This window comes from Theobroma cacao, chromosome 3, assembly GCF_000208745.1.
Source record: "Theobroma cacao cultivar B97-61/B2 chromosome 3, Criollo_cocoa_genome_V2, whole genome shotgun sequence".
Taxonomy (NCBI): domain Eukaryota; kingdom Viridiplantae; phylum Streptophyta; class Magnoliopsida; order Malvales; family Malvaceae; genus Theobroma; species Theobroma cacao.
The window spans coordinates 4,076,464-4,088,314 of record NC_030852.1 but is presented as its reverse complement, the minus strand read 5'-3'; the positions used below and the strand labels follow the sequence as shown (position 1 = coordinate 4,088,314).

General features: G+C 30.4%; 1 long non-coding RNA gene across 1 annotated transcript; it reads right to left on the bottom strand.

Annotated features, from left to right (window-relative positions):
- On the bottom strand, nucleotides 509-1,663 carry LOC108661267. Its single transcript, XR_001927020.1, has 2 exons — nucleotides 1,623-1,663; nucleotides 509-754 (listed from the first exon to the last, which is right to left on the bottom strand). It is a non-coding gene; the product is annotated as an uncharacterized LOC108661267 (long non-coding RNA).

Sequence of the window (11,851 nt, the reverse complement as noted above, 5' to 3'; positions counted from 1 at the left end):
AGATTGTGAAATAATAAATAATTTAAGAAAATTGAATTTTTTCATGGCATGATTTCCAAAAGGAGATGCTTTGGTTTTGGGCCTATGGCTAAATATTTTATTTTATGTTTAGGAAACATAGATTTATATTTTGCTTGCATGAGATGTCACGACCCGGAACTCCCCTCGAGCTCGTGACAACCGCCGCGGTGCCCCGATGGACATTCATCTCCCGAAATGCCAATCGGAACCCCGCAAGACTTAATATCAGTTTTTCATTTCCCCTGGTGAGTAACCATTGCCAAAGTTTATGTTCTAAAAGATTTTGAGCTATTTCCAACTTAAAACTGATAAAATAAAAATTTTTGTCTCACAGGGGTATTTTGGCCATTTTTCATTGAAAATTTCGAAACTAGTTAAAAATGTAGTAAATAAGTACTAATCGCATAATTTACAATTAAAAATAAGTTTAGGCATCTAAAACCTTTATTCAAAATGAAATTATAATTATTTGAATATAATAAGAAGATAAAACAAAATATTCAATAAAATATTTTATTCTCTTATAAACAGAAATTTTAGAGTTATGCGTAAATACTTTTGTAACGTAAAAACAAAATAAATTCATTCATACTGTAGCACAATAAACTATTAAATTTACAATATCAAGTGGGCCCACAATAACTAGAAGTAAAGAGCTGTGAACCTATAGTTTGGAAGACGCAATCCAATGGAAATCCCCGATGGAACCAGTTATCTACAGCTTACTCTGATCCTGAAATGGGTGAAAAGGAGGGTGGTGAGATTATAAAATATCAGTGAGTAAACAAACACCATTTAAATCAGCTAAAGCCGAGTAAAATGAGACAATTAAAATATCCCATCATTTTAAGTATTTCACAATTTGAAAATTCATCCCAACCCATGCAAACGGTTGTATTTCATTTAATTTATCATTCGGGCTTATGACTTCCATAAACATTTGGCTCATGCCATCAAATATACTCGATGACACCTTGATCAGAGGCATACACTCGAGCCCGCCAAGGCTGTTAAAAAGTTTCGTATACACATAAAACATATTTTTTGTTTAAGAAAACACAATCGTTCCTTGGCGTTGGCTAAGTTCCCCTTCACGTGATGGTTTGGCGTGAAGTGAACCTTAAGCTTTACCCCAGGAGATACCTTACGTGCCTCTCCGTTCGAGGTAAGAATATAATGAGGTTTACCGTGCCCCTCTAAAAGGCTGGTCCACAGAAACCCCTTACTGCAGTGATTAATTAATATATAATCCACCAATCAATAAAATTCATTCTAGCATGACATGGCAATTATTATAATTCACAGCCTTTCAAGGCTAAATACACATTTCATATATTTCAACACCAATACCAATTCAGCCATTCATGCAAATACTGTCATAAGCCATTAGATTCATAAATTTAATTTATAACAAGTGGTCGCCAATTACTCTATTTTCAAAATCATCATTCAATTTTAAAACAATTTATAAAATCTTTTCATGTAGACACATTTTGTTTGTAAAACTCAAGATTTACCATTTAATTTCATTTCCATAAAATTTCATCAAAATCGATTAAAAACGTACTTTAGATAATTAAAATGATGGTAAGGTTACTCACAGTACTAGGAGTTCGATATACTCCTATTCCCGATCTTCGAGCATAATCTCTTTACCCTTGTTAGAGAACTCACCACCTATACATCATACGTGACACGAATTTCAATAAATTGTGTCAATTTATCATAAACTATTTCAGGCTCTCTAAATCTAAATGAATGCGATGGGATGCAAAATGTCTGATTAATCACTTAAATGTGATATTCGACCTAAATCACACTATAATCGGCCTAATCGGCTAAAATCTCCAATTTAACTCCAAATCAATTCTTCTCACTTTCTACACTCCAATTATACCTAAATTACCTCAGTGACTATGAATGAAATTCAATTTATCAGTCCCAGGTCAATAATCACACATGTCTACACATTAGGTAAAAATTCGAATTTTCACACCAAAATTTTTCATTTAATTTCTAGCCTCACCAAACATCAAATATCACCAAATATCATGAAATATCATCAATTTCAGCCACAATATCCTCCCTAGAAAATTTGGCCAATAATGGTGATGGGGGAAAATGAATTCTTTTCTTATTGTTTTGTTTCTAAATATGCTAAACTAACTAAAAACACTAACATAACTTAAAATCAAATCAATCTAACTTCATTCTCTCTCCATACCCATTTGGGCAGCCATGAATTCACCATGAAAACATGAAATTTAACCATAAAAAATAAGGAGAAAAGCATGAGAAAGGTAGATCACAAGTCAAAATCAAGAAATTTTACCTTTGATTGCTTGATTCCTTGAAATCCCGCACTTTTTCTTTAATTTTCCCACCTAGGTTTCTTGTTTTTCTTTTTCTCTCTTTGTTCTTGCTATGGCCGGCCACATGAAGAGAAAATAAGCTAATTTTTGCTGATTTTAAAGCTAAAAAAATAAATGGATATTAACTTGACACATGTCACCATCCCATTGGTCCATTTTTAATTTCTTAACTATTAAGCTTTCTCTCTCCACCACTTAAATTCCTTCAATTATCCATGATAATATTGGATAAAATTCATGTGCTGGACAAGTTTCAGATGCGTAAAATTACAATTTTGCCCCTAATGTGACAAAATTACCATTTTACCCCTATGCTCCGAAAATACCAAGATTACAATTTTTTTTCACTTCTTAACCTCAAATCATACTCCAATACTCAAATCATACTCCAATAAGTCAAATGGGGCCAAAAATATTTTCTAAAAATTCCCATTTTGTCTCTAAGTGGCAAATGACCATTTTACCCCTAGATAGTGAAAATTTCGGTTTGACTCCAAATTGATCATCGAACTCCAAATCACCATATTAAACCATTCTAGGACTTTAATATTCTTAATTTCATCTTAAATTCTCTATTTGATCTAGTTCGAGGCTTAAATCAACTTTGTTGTACCTCTAGGTACAATACCAACTTTTGTCGATTTTTCGGGACTCTCTTAGCATGCAAACATGCTATCCACCACATGTATGTCATAACAAGTATTTTATAGAGTTAGGCTTGACATCTTCTCCCCCACTTAGATCAACCATATGATCCTTCTTCATGACTGATTTCGACATCCGACTAAATATTAATATTTTAATATTATTTTATTAATAAAATATTATTCTATTCTAAAAATTTTATCTTGTCTCCTTGGTTGCCAAAGTTCCTTATTCTACCTCAATTGACCTCTGAATCACCCTTTTATCTCTCAAATTCTCCTTCGATAAAATATTATTATTTTATTATTATTTACTCACGTGCGAAATATTTTATCATAAATTATTCCTTTCATCTTTTATCACTTTTAAACATTTTAATTGACCTCAATTTGCATCCGATCAACTTTATTAATCACTGTTTCAAAGTATGAGGCATTTCATGAGATGCTTAGCTTATATATATTTATATATTTACATTACATCTCATTTTATTTTGGAATTGTTCTAAATTATTTATCCTTAATTATAACCTTGCATATACAATAATCAATACTTAGTCATGGTGATAAGATCATTATGAGATTATTTTTCTTTTGATTATGAATCAAAAAGGAAATTAATAAGTTGACTTAGATAAAATTGAGTCCTAACTCAATGAATTCATAATAAGATTATAAACACATTTAGTTAAGGAGCATTCTTATTGAGGAAAAAATATCTAAATTAAGATTGGTTAGAACTAATTAACAATTGATTATCATATTGAACTCATAAGAGATGAATCACAAAGCATTTCAACCCTAGTTAATTGCATGAACTAACCTTTGATAAGATTTCATCTCATAACCAATGATGAATAACTTATAATATGCATCTATACATAAAAGTTATGGATATAACACCCCAAAAAGAAGTCAATAAGTTTACTTGATAAGATTTCTATACATGATAGAAATAATGGGAGATAATGACACTTTATAAGTCAAAGGTCATGAAATTATGAAATCCAATAGATAATATCTATGCACAAAGACTGATTTAATAGGATGTATAAGGATGCATAATTCATGAGATGAATCCATGAATTATAAACCATTAGTAAGATGCATATTGATGCACTACTCATATAAGATGAGTCTACTAAATAATCCAACATGAATGATTGGATAATAATCTTTATTCAATGTAATAAATTCAAAATAGTTGAATACATTGAGTAAGATAAACATATTTTGTGCACATCATAAGGTTAGTGGGAGTAAGATAAGTTACTCATTAAAAGTGTATAAGATAATTTTCTAGTCTAAGAAAAACAAAATGAGACTAAAGAGTTAGATCCTAAAAGGGGACTCAACAAAGGAATTTAAGATGACATGTTAAAAGAGTTTAACATAAAGAGAATCCTAAATGTTAAAAGTGACATAAAGTCATGATTGAGCAGTTGTATTAGAATGGTTCCAAGACAAGAGATAACTACATGATTACACTTATAATTAGATACAAACCTTTTGTTAAGGTTACAAAAAAAAAAGATATTTGGATTATTGGTTTAATGAACCAATAAATGATTTTGAGTTGTTAAAATAACAACGAAAGCCATAATAATAGAATCAAGGTCTCGTTGTGATCTAAATTAGTATTTCAATATATGACAATAAAGATTGTCAAACATATAAATTAACATATTGTCAAATATTACAATATAGGTTGTTCTAGTAGAGACACAATCGCTAAGTGGACGAGTTTGATATTGGATACATTAGTAATTGACTCAAGTGCAAATGTAAGATTATTAGTATATGCCCTCGAAACAATTGGATTGGTCAAGGAATATATATTATCATTTAATACATACTTAATCGTATAACTATATGTGATAGAAGACTTCCTTCATTTTAGCTCAACAATAAAGAGTTATTAAGTACTAATTGGATGAAGCCCATGGAAAATAAAGGCCTTGCAAGAGAATTGTAAAGTTGTTACAATTATGAGATCACTATGCATTAAAGTTATGTTCCTAAAATTGTTCTTGGTCATTGTATTGTCAAAATAAGGTATTGACAAAGCTCAAAGATTGGTACATGTTAAGCCTCCTTACTTAGAAAGTAAGCAATCGATCTCATAGATTGAAGTATATGGGATACTTAAGGATAACATGTAGGTGCTTGTTAAAGAACAAGTTCACTGAATATGACCCGCTATGAGAACTCCATTTGGTATTTCACTCAAGTGTTTATGGAATATGTTCTCATGTGATAGTCCTGCAACTAGTCCTTGGACTTAAGACACCAAGTCATCTTGTATGGGGAATAACATACTTTGAATTTCATCCCTATAGGTTTGGAGGCAATTAGATGCCTAAACAGGGTGTTTTTTGGTTTGCCATGAAGCATGCGAAAGTGAATGAGTGGTCAAGAGAGGATTCATCACCCCAAGTGATATGAGGGGATATATTTCACTTGTTCTCAATTCTTGATTAACTTGTATAAAGTCTTTGGCCAAAGCATGATGCGTTTGAGTAAATTAGTTTCCTAAATTCATAAGGTTAGTCATGAATTATGAGAACTAATATGGAATGTTATAAGTAGACATTAAGCCATGCTTTATGAAATATCTGGGATATTTGATAAAAGGATCGTATTGCACTAAGAGGCTTATCACTGAAGGGCTTTGTCAAATTCTTTAATTAACTCTCTAACATTTTTGTGGTTATGATGTATTGCTAGATGTCGCTCATGATCTATATACATAAATCAATTATCAAATTGATATTTGATTAGAATTTATATTGCCAACATATTAGAAGCCTAATGGGTTACGCACATTAAGTGACATGATTGACATTAAATAAGGATAATCAATTAAGTGGGACTTAATTAGAGTAGACCAAAATAAAGTGAGAAATTAATTAAGGTCATAAGGACTTAATTGAATTAAAATACAACTGTTGTATCTAGGGTTACAACTTTATTTAGCTATATAAATATGTTATGTTAGCAAACTAAAACTCTAAGCCTCCGACCACTTCTCAACCATTTCATAAAATAAAAAAAAAAAATAGTTTTCTTTGCCCGATAAACATTGGATTTAGCAAGAATTTTTTATCTTTTTATTTTAGAAATAAAACTTGCTAACACAAGTAAAAATCCTACCTTTGAGAAGATCTTATTTGATCACTATGTGGATTACTATTAGAGGCCAAACACTTGGGTGGCTGAAGATTTGACAAATCCTAAAGGTGAATAAACAAAGATTTTGATTTAATTGGCTCTTGATTACGATATCTAGAGCAAGGTATGTAAATCTTAAATTTATGAATTTTCATAATTAATTAGAAAATTACATGAAAAATGTAAACATTGATCCTGTAGGGTTTGACTATTTCTTTAATTAAATGCTAGTTTATTATTTTGCTGTGTTATATTTTTTAATTTATTGATTATTTTCATATTTGAGCATGAGATCAAATCCTAGCAAGAAGTTCATTTAAATTTAAGAAAGTCATATCAACTTATGGACCACTTGAACTATTTCATGTTGACTTGTTTGGACCAATCACTATTGCTAGTTTAAGAGGCAAGTCATATGGCTTTTTTATTGTAGATGATTACTTTAGATATATATAGGTATATTTTCTTGTTCATAAAGATGATGCATTGCCTATTTTTGTTAAACATTGTAAAAGAGTTCAAAATAAAAAAGGCCTCATCATTGTTAGTGTTAGAAGTGATCATGGTGGTGAATTTGAATGTAACAATTTTAAAATTTTTTGTAATAAAAATGGTTTTGATCACAATTTTTCTAGTCCTAGAACTTCACAACAAAAAGGAGTTGTTGAAAGAAAGAATAGGACTTTCAAAGAAATGACAAGAACGATGCTTTGTGAAAATAACTTGCCAAAATATTTTTGGGTTGAAGCTGTTAATACTACAGCCAACATTTTAAACAGAGTTTTCATTAAAGTCATTATTTCTAAACCCCTTTATAAGCTTTACAATAAAAGAAAATCAAATATTTCTCACCAAAGGAGTTTTGGATACAAATGTTTTATTTTAAATAATGGAAAACACACCTTGAAAAAGTTTAATGCTAAGAGTGATAAGGCAATTTTCTTAAGCTATGCATTGAACTCTAAAGCATATAGTGTTTAATAAAATAACTCTAGTTATAGAAGAGTCAATTCACATTGATTTTGATAAGACTAATGTTACACAAAGAAAGGTAGTGCTTGATTATGATAATGTAGATGACATTTAGAAGAAAATGGAGAAGATGAGCTTAGATAGCAAAAATAATGATAGAGAAAGCTCGAAAGAGAAAGATGATGATGAACCACCGTTAGAAGACCTGCAAAGAGTCGAAAAACAACACAATGATCTTTCTAAAAGTTGAAGATTTGTAAGGAATCATCCTCAAGAACTTATCATTGGTGATCTCTTGAAAAGTGTCAAAACTAGAAGGCGATTGAGAGAAGCTTGTGTGTATCTTGTATTCATATCACAAGTGGTACCTAAGAACTTTGAGGAAGCTAGAAAGGAAGAAAGTTGGATGATAGCTATGGAAGAAGAGTTAGGTCAATTTGAAAGGAACAAGGTATGGACCTTAGTTCCAAGGTTGACTAACCACCCAATTGTTGGTGCAAAGTAGGTATTTAAGAACAAGATGGATGAGTTGGGAAATGTGGTAAGAAATAAGGCAAGGTTGGTTGCTCAAGGCTACAATCAAGAAGAAGGTATAGATTATGATGAAACTTTTGCCCTAATAGCTAGATTAAAAGCTATTAGACTTTTACTTGCCTATGCATGCTTTATAAACTTTAAATTGTTTCAATGGATGTCGAAAGTGCATTTCTTAACGGCTTTATACAAGAAGAGGTATATGTTGAACAACCCACTGGTTTTGAAGTGTATGATAAAATTGATCATGTATATAAATTGCATAAAACTCTATATGGATTAAAACAAACTCCTAGAACTTGGCATGAAAGACTTTCTAAGTTTTTAATTGAAAAGGGATATTCTTGGGGAACTGTAGATAATACATTATTTATTAAGAAAAATGAGACCGATTTGATTGTTGTTCAAATTTATGTTGATGATATAGTATTTGGTGCTATTAATGAAAGGTTGTGTGAGAATTTCCTAAGAAAATATAGGGAGAATTTGAAATGAGCATGATGGGAGAGCTAAAGTTTTTCCTTGGTCTACAAGAGGATGGAATATTCATCAACCAAGAAAAGTATACCTGAGAAATACTAAAAAAATTTGATGTGATGAATATGAAATCAATCGGAACTCCTATGAACCCTTTCACAAAGCTTGACAAAGATGTTAAAGGAAAAGAAGTGGATTAAAAACACTATAGAGGTATGATTGGCTCATTTCTTTATCTAACTGTAAGTAAGCTTGATATCTTATGTGTAAGATTGCAATCATGTCCCAAAGAATCATAGTTGACTATAGTTAAAATAATTTTTAGATATCTCATGGATACTCAAAACTTAGGCCTATGGTATACTAAAGGGTCATCTTTTAATCTTTTTGGCTATTTTGATGCTAATTTTGCTGGTTAGCAAAACTAATCGGAAAAGCATTAACAATACTTATCAATTCCTTGGAAACATGCTTATGTCTTGGTCTTGTAAGAAACAAAATTTTGTTGCTTTATCAACTGCTAAAGCTTAATACATTTCACTAAGGAGTTGTTGTGCACAAATACTATGGATTAAGCAGCAACTAAATGATTTTGGAATGGCTATCTATAAAGTTCCCATGTATTGTGATAATATAAGTGTTATAAATATATCCGAAAATGTTGTTCAACATTCTAGAACAAAGCATATAGAAATAAGATATTATTTCATTAGAGATCATGTGCTTAAGGGAGATATTAAAGTAGACTTTGTAAACACCTTGCATCGATTGGCTGATATTTTCACCAAACCATTGAGTGAAGAACAATTTTTGTAAAATTATAAGAGATTTAGGAATGACTGATGCTAATGAAGTCTAAATTGCACTAAATTGATCATGTTTTTTATGATATGGTGCATGATGATTTTGTTCATTCCTTGATGTAATTGATTAGAAAATGGTTTGATTAGTTAAAGAAACCTTGATAATTCTATTTCATAGAATTATTTTAGTCTAATTTTGTTACTAAATATTAGCTAAGTCCTTAATTTTCAATTATAATTTAGTTATTTGTAGTTGTTTTATACTTAGTTTATTTTTAAGTGAGTTATTTTAATTTTATGTTTATTTCCTTTAATTTGATTATTATTTATTTGTTTTTATATTTTTGTAGGAATTAAGGGAATTGGATTTAATTTTGAAAAGTAAGGTGTTGAAAGACTCGAAAATCTACTTGCATATGCTTTAGTGTTTTCACCATCATTCGTGCTACAAAACTTTAAATGATACGATTCTTGGACCATTAGAAAACGAAGAGATAGAACTATAACTTTTATAACGATCACTTTGCCCAGTTCTGCCTCGAAGATAAAGAACATCATGTCAGAAGATGATTGGGTAGACTATTGCGAGAATGAAAATTTTAAGGCTAAAAATTGATATGTGGGCCTCTCATTACACTTTTAAACCCAATTAGAATAAGTAGGTTAACATAGGAGATTTTAGGTTAAGTTTGTTAGTATAAATAGGATATTTTTATGAGACATTGGGGAGAGAACTTTTGGAGATTTAAGAGACTGAAAGTTGAGGCAGAAACTCGAAAACAAGCTACAATCAATTGTTTTGTTTTCTTCCTTAATTTTTATTTTTCTTGTTATACTCAATGGTTGAATTTTATATAATGTTATTTGTCTTTGCAATTATGAGTAGCTAATTTTTTTTTTTTAGGATTGCAATTAAACTCAGATGTAATCTAAATTTTTAATCTCTTTCTTGCTCATGTTTAATGAGATTTGAATTGTTTATTCTAATTTGTCCTTAATGCTTTTAATTGTTTAATCACCAATTAAATTGATTTAGGAACCTAAATAAACTTGGGAAAAGGAGTTTATTATAGATTAAAATTGGGATAGCATATGATCATAATAATTGATTTGCGTATAGGATAGGGATATACGTATAGGCTATATGTAGCCAGATTAGAGTCTGGACTTAATGAATCTGTTTTAATTTTAATTCACATAGGGATGTAGTGTTTTAGTTAAAATAGATATTTTTATAAGACGAGTCAGGAAACTCTTATAAATAATTGAGTACTCTCGGTTAACAATTCAACCCATTGAAATAAGTTAAGGAAGAGAAGTAAGATTTAGATGAAGTGTGAGGGATATTGTAATCCTAGGCTTGTTTGATTTGCTTTTTACTCAATTATCTTGTTGCTTTAATTTTTAATTAAATTATTTTTAGTTGAATAATTTTTAGTTTAATTAGAATTCTTATTTTAATTACTTGAATAAAACTAAATTGTTCTAATTTTAGTACTGAGTAAAATTTTAAATTAATTCTCTATGGGATCGATATTCTGCTTGCTTATATACTATCTATTTGATACGTATACTTGCATAGTAAAATTTTAACTGACAAACATTAAAAAGGAAATAAAAGTCATATTGATCAATTGAAAACCCTCTAATCAATTAGAACATCTCTGTCATAGGTAAGCTAAGCTAAGTAAATAAATTCATAATCAATTAAAGGTGGCTTTAATCAGTTAATGAAGGTCAGATACCATGACAGCCTTAAGTCAAAAATATAGTAATTGGTTAAGACATAGGCTAATCGATTAGAAGACCTTTTCTAGTGAAAAACTATCGCGCAAGAAAAACTTTAAAAAAAAAATTAGGCAGGTGGTACGAGAAACCACCCACTCAAAACGTGGGTAACCAGTTATTAACTTTTCATAAAAGATCTTTCAACTATTTAAAGAATCAGTTACTTTGAAAATCAATACCTAACACCCTTAGATTTTCCTTTCCTTTTTTTCCTCTGAAACCTGAGAAGCCTTGGGAAAAGAAATCCCATGGCAAGAACATGTCTTACCCACAAAGAGCTTAAAAGGGAAAAAGAAAGAAAAAAGGTAATGATCCTCCATCAATTCCCTCTAAGAAGAAAGGAAAAATCAAAGAATCCTTAGCCAATAAGAAGAAAGAGAGTAAAAAATAGATGGAAAGTAAAAAGAAGATGGTAAAGAAAAGGAAAGGATCAGCAAATGCAAGAACCCCACAAGCAAAGGTACTAGTTCCTCCACCAGATTTCCAAATCACTTGCAAGCTAATAAGTTTAGGAAAATTGAGAACATTATGTTGGCTCCATTAGTTTTTGATGATAATAAAACATTCATTTTCATTTGTATCTAATGCCTTTATTTAAGTGTGTAGGAAAATTAATGAATGAAATTAATAAATCAATCTTTCAAAGTGTATATATAAAAAGAAAGAGGGAGATAAAAATAATAAGACACGACTGCTTAACAAGAAGGAAGCTCATTAGTTGAATAAGGAAGAATGTTAGTTGGCCAAGATTCAAATTGGAGAAATGGCGGGTTGAAGAATATTGAGAAACAGAACCAACTTAGTCAACTAAGAAATGAGATAGTCGACTAAGTACTTACTACCAGAACTGCCAGAGACAGGGAGTAGAAAACAGAGACGACTTTATCAACTAAGATATCGGTTAGTAGACTAAGAGCATGCTGCCTGCAAGTTTGAAATCTGCACTAAAAGATAGAGTAACGGCTAGAATCAACTCCAAACTATCTCCAATGGCTAGAAAACTTTCAAACCGCCATCAGAGATGTATCTTTAAGTATAAAAAAGTCCTCCAACAGTTAGAAACAATCTT